The following is a 6000-nucleotide window of genomic DNA, read 5'->3' as shown; positions in this document are numbered from 1 at the left end:
CTTTTCTTTGAAGTTTTTGCTGGTTTTGTCTTTTGTCTGTATGAAGCATGGAGTCGGGCCGTTGTGAGCCGTAACATTTCTGATTTTTAACCATGAGAGTCATCTAGAATATATAGTCTTTTCCATTCAACTTTTGGTACTGTAACCACAGCTCTTTGATTTAAAATTCTTCTGAACATCTGAAGAATGTTAATGTGAACTAACTCAGTAGTATGTGCTGAAGTTCAGATTATCCCCCCAAAATTACCAAAACCACCCAAAACAAGGTTGCAATGAAAAAAGGGGGTGGTGGTGAATCCACGTCTCCTTAAATGTGTAGAAGTGTACTCTGTGCTACATGTATGAAGCAAGACCTTGAGATTGAAAAGGCTGGAAGTCTCATTTAAAGGGTGTACCCCAAAGACGAGGTATACAAGGGCTATGGTCACTTTGTTGGAAAGCCTAATTATTTTCACCTCAGATGTCTTTTTTTTTAATGCCTTCTAAAGGGGGCAAGGACCTCGAGAACATTATAGAATTGTACTGGTTTCCCAAGAGGACGAGATGGGGAACGGAGGAGAGGCTGTTCGTATAGGAGTGATGGCCTGGGAAGAAATCAGACTGCTGACAGAGCCCCTCCACTATGCATGCCTGACTGCCTTTATACCTTCTACATTTCCAGCCAAACTGACCTGCACACACCACGCTGTCCTTGTGAATCTTTGCTTTCACCATCACTTCTGTCTAGAACGGACTTGCCATCTCTGTGTTGGTTTTCAAGTCCTTACTTTCCTTTAAATCAATCTTAAATGTCATTTCCATCAGAAAATCTGCCTTTCCTGGATAGATCCTCACCTTTCACACCTGCCTCCCCCCAAAAAAAGATGTAATCCATAGGGGCAGCCAGGTGGCGCAGTGAGTAAGAGCACAGGCTCCAGTGTCGGGACGACCTGGGGATCGAATCCGGGCTCAGACACTTAGCACCCACCCAGAAACACCTGGCCGTGTAACCTTGAGTAAGTTACTTAACCCCGATTGCTTAGGGGTGGCCAGGTGGCTCAGTGAGTAAGAGCACCGGCCCCAGAGTCCAGATGACCTGGGATCAAATCTGGGCTCACTTAGCACCACACCCAGAAATAACTGGCCGTGTAACCCTGAGCAAGTTACTTAACCCCGATTGTTTAAAAAAAAAAAAAGATGTAAATCCTCTTCAGATTTCCTGTAGCACTTTGCCGGTCTCTCACGACTGTATCACATCTTCCATTAAATTACCAGCTCCTTGAGAGCAGGGTCTGTCTGCACCCTTTCTATCCTCATTCGTTACAGAGCCCTGCACTTTTTAAGTGTTCATTGAATTTGGACATTGGTCAAGAAAGGCTTCAAAGAGGGAACATGCTGATTGTTTGGTCAGTGAGCAGTGAAATTCGGTCATTATGAGTTTGTCTGCCCTACCCTGAAGAACCAAGAAGGACCCACATACCTGTTCACATTAGTCATAAGCAACTCCACAAACACAGGAGACGGTCCACTGCCCTTGTACTTCTTGTAAAGCCAACTCAAGGCTTGAATTCTCTTCTGACAAAAACAAGCTTTTCTGAAAGCCTTGGCCCTGCCCTTTCTGTTTTCTGATGGCCTCGGGCCCAGACCGATAAAATTCTTACCTGACTCCATCTTGCTTGGTTATAGTGACATCCCAGGCCTAGGCCTCCACTTTTCTTTTATAAGCTTCATTTTTTGGTCCCCTTATCACATAGCATGGGTTAATAACAAATGTCTGGATAGTATTTTGTTCTGGGAAACACTGCCCTCTGGCGGCACAGTGTGTGCGCAGCTGACAAATGGGAAAATCAGCATTGCCAGTGTTCCTGTGCAGTCATTTCAGGTATAATTGGTGGCATCTCTGTTCTCATTTTCAGCAATCATTCCCCTCCCTCTCCCCACTCCTAGCAGCTGCCCTAGTGAGATATGCTGCTGAGGGCCCATCTTACTTGAGGCCTAGAATGATGGTATATTTAACCCACTTCACCAAATGTTTACAAAGTGCCTGTCATGATCAGGGCTCCAAGAAGGACACAAAAAACCTTGCAGCATAGCAGAGATAGATAATAGAAATAACGATATTAAGTAAAACAAAAATATAGGAGAGGCATAAAGTACTCAAATCTCAAGAAAGAAAGTTAACAATTCACCAGTGTTTGATGGTTCTGGAGCTACTCAAAGAATCGGCTACATTATCAAAAATCATAGGATCCTAAATTTAGAACCAGAATGGACCCTAGAGGGTCTCATTTTACAGATGAGGAAGTTGAGACTCGCTCAAAGTCACACAGAGTTTGAATTCAAACCTAGTTTCTATGGCTAATGTAGTTTTTCTTTCCTTGTATTATACCTTCTAAAATGATATTGTTAAAATTGTGATCTGGGAGATCTTTCAGAGGTGTTGCTTCTAGAATAAAATTCTGCCATTTGGAATTTTAAACCCCTGTTACATTCTGGGTCTAGCCCCCTTTTCTAGGCTTAATACATAGTACTTTCTTTCATGCAATGTTAAAGTTCCCTCCATCTCCCCTCTTAGAACTTATGCACAGGCTGCTATTCCCTCCCCCCCCACACACACACACCTTTCTTCTACCTCTTAGAATTCTTAGCTTTCGTCAAAATCCAAGTGACACCTTTAATAGGAAGCCTTTCCCTATGACCCTTCCCTGGAAAACTGCTGGTGCCTCCCCAGCTTTTTGTATTTACTTCATGTATGATTATGGGTGTACATGTTTTCACTGATGGGATATAAAATCCTGAGGACAGGGATTGTTTTATTTTTGTCTTGCTTATTCTAGGACCTAATATTGTGCCTAACCTGTAGGAGTAACTGTTAATCATTTCAATGCCTTATTGATGTTATTCCTTGAATAGATACCATATATGTGACAGGTTAGATACAATTCTTTGTAAATTTCTTAACTGAAAGATGCTAATGAAAATATTATGTTAAAAAAAATGTGTCCGGACAATGCAAATCATCGTAATAAAAATGTTTTGCTGTGATCCATGCTTCAAACTTGTTAAGTGACACCGTCAGTTACCTCAATCGGTTGGCTCTTCGGTCTCCTTTTTGAAACTAAGAGCATTTGAAAGTCAAGATTTCCTCGGATGAATCACAAATACTTCAGACCATTATTTCTCTACTTCAGACAGCTCTAGACTCACAGCTTATCCCATCATTTGCTCATTAGTCTAGCTAGTAACTTCATCTTGACTCCTCTAACTTGAGACAGAATCTTTCTATAAATATCCCCCTTTTTTTCTGTTCAAATACTCAAGGGCCTAGCGATTAGCCAGGAAAGCTTTCACAACTCAGTCATGCAGTCATTTGTCAAAGAATGGAAAAGTATTTAAATGTCAAGCACTTTTTAGCTAAATTCTGGGGATACAAATTAAAAGCCAAGGCAGTTCTTACTCAAAAGAGCTCCCATTCTAATCGGATGGGGCAGAATGTGAAGGAGGACTCAGTTTCATGATGGCAGAAGGAAAAGCCAGATGGTGCCTGGGGTCTGAAGGACTTGAAGGGTCAGTGCTGAGGCCATGGTCCCTGACCAAGAAGAACAGAGGGGAATGGGATTCTGGGATATCTTTGGTATCCAGGTAAGGATAATGGGTCTGCATCCAACCAAGAGTAGACGACTGGGGAGAAAGGGAGATGCTGGGCTCTGAGTATATTCTAGTCACGTAAGAAAAACGACATACACAGGAGCACTTATCTCGATTCTCCTATCTTGTTGCCACCACTCATCTAGCTTTCACAATGATTTCAGTTAATTGATAATTAACATAATTGAAATTTTGAATCTTAAATTTGCCCCTTTCAGACCTAGACTAAATTACTAAAAACATAAGAAGAATCTGAATAAAATTTTAGAAAAGTTCGATATGATAGTCGCCCATAGTTAGAGAATTGTAATGGAAAGCTGTAAACTTTTAGCTTACTTTTACCTCTTTACCTTACAAAAATTGACCATGTCAATTTTCAGACCGTGAAGGGCCTGAAACCCTGGGCAGGAAATGCAGTTTGGAAGCACACAAAGCCTCTTCTCCAAGGAATGTTAATTTAGAATGTTATTTGTGTCCTTGGTCCCAAAACCTTATCTGTACTTAGTCACATTCCAAGAAAACAATGTCTTAGTCTGGAATCAGTAATTTTCCAAACTCAGGGCAGTAATAATTAATCCAATTAATTACTGCCTCATTCACCTTTGACCATAATAAAAGGGAAAGTCTTAGAGGGTAGTGATAAAAGACAGAATGCCTGTTACTAAATAAAATGTCCCTTTTATATCCTGGACTTTAAATGTTGACCCTTTTTGTTTCTATCTTAGCCTTAGTTTTCCAGGAAATCAGGTGTTTCCCCAAAGAGTACATCAGTGATGTTAATATCACTCAAAAGGCACCCATTGAGAGCCTACTGCCCTGTGCTGAGCTTTGGGGATGCAAAACAGGATACAAAAGTCCCTGCCTTTGAGGTCTGGACAACATGCAAGCAACTGTGAACAGATAAATATACAGATAATACAATTGGTGATAATGGAAGGGGTTCAAATTAAGGAGTGTTAGGAAAGGCTTCTTGAAGGAGGTGTGATTGTGGCTGAGACTTGAGGGGAGTCAGGAGGCAGAGATGAAGAGAGAGATTCCAGAATAGGAGACAGTCCTTTTTATTTCTTTTTTTTTTAAATGCCTGGAATTGGGAAATGGAGTGTCTAGTATCTTAGCCAACAAGCCACTGTTACTGGATTGCAGAGTACACAATGGGGAGCAAAGTATAAGAAGATGTTAAGTAGGAAGGCATCAGGGTAGGAAATGCTTTAGAAGCCAGATGACTTAATCTTTGGAAGTTTAACTGGAAGGGTGAGATGGTCATACCTATGCTTAGTAGTTCTCTAGTTCTGTTTAAATCAAAGAAACCCCAAAGTTAAACTTCATGTATTTTATTTCTCTAAAGAAATTTAATTTCTCAATACTAAATTATGGAATTTTAGTTTCTGAATGCTAAAATACATATTTCCAGGAGAAGGAACAATGAATTAGCAAACAAAGCTATCATTTGAATCTCCCAAGTTTGAATGTATTAATAATATTAAGAAATTATCTCTGACAGACTTGTAGTCTGGTTTCAGGTTTCTAAGTTTTACTTTCACAACCAGTAAGCCCACCTATTACTGTGACTACAGCACAATAAAAATCATCATTAGTACATAGCTTTTGAAGGAGAGAGTCAAACTTAAAGGGAGATGTAAGCCTAAAGAATTACTGGGTCGAAAAAAATCACAGGAACAACAGATAATTGATTCATCAAATTAGTACAATGAAAAAGCATACCAAAAGTTTGAGGATACAGCCAAAAGAGTTCTTAAGGGAAACCTAGTTCTCCAACACTTTGAAACACATACATATACATCTGTGTTTATGTAGATGTATATGTGTGTGCACGACTATAGGTATGTGTATATGTATGTGTGTGCATGTATATATATGTGTGTGTGTGTTTGTATGTATGAATTGGTCATGCAGACCAGGTACAAAGCATTAAGATGGCAGACTAGATAATCCCCCCAAAATCTCTCCAAAACAAATTATATGCCAAAGATGAAGCAACTTAAGCTGTCTCCATGGTCTAGGACACCCAGAATCTAAAAGAAGGTTGAAAAAAATAACAGGAACTGACACTGACCTTGAGTGCATTCAGCACCTCTTCCCCAAAAGGCTTACAACAAAGCCCACCTCTGGGGTCCCACCTCCTTTTTTTCCAGTACTATGGATACCCCCCCCCCAGGCTATGGAAGTTTCCATGGGCCTCCACAGCAAAAGGCTACTTGGGGCTGTAACCCAGGAGTACCAGTGCTGCAAAGCTTTGATCTGTCAGTGCAGGGGGAACAAGCCCTGACCTGCTGATGCCAAATCTGAGAAGTAAGGAACAGAGGGAACTGGGCAGGTCACCAGAACAGGACACTGCATGTGGGAAGCCACACC

Source organism: Petaurus breviceps, unplaced genomic scaffold (genome assembly GCF_028583685.1).
Source record: "Petaurus breviceps papuanus isolate PSGF00001 unplaced genomic scaffold, PetGlider_PUasm1.0 126, whole genome shotgun sequence".
Lineage (NCBI taxonomy): Eukaryota > Metazoa > Chordata > Mammalia > Diprotodontia > Petauridae > Petaurus > Petaurus breviceps.
The sequence above is the reverse complement of the archived record's forward strand: the minus strand, read 5'-3'. Positions refer to the sequence as shown.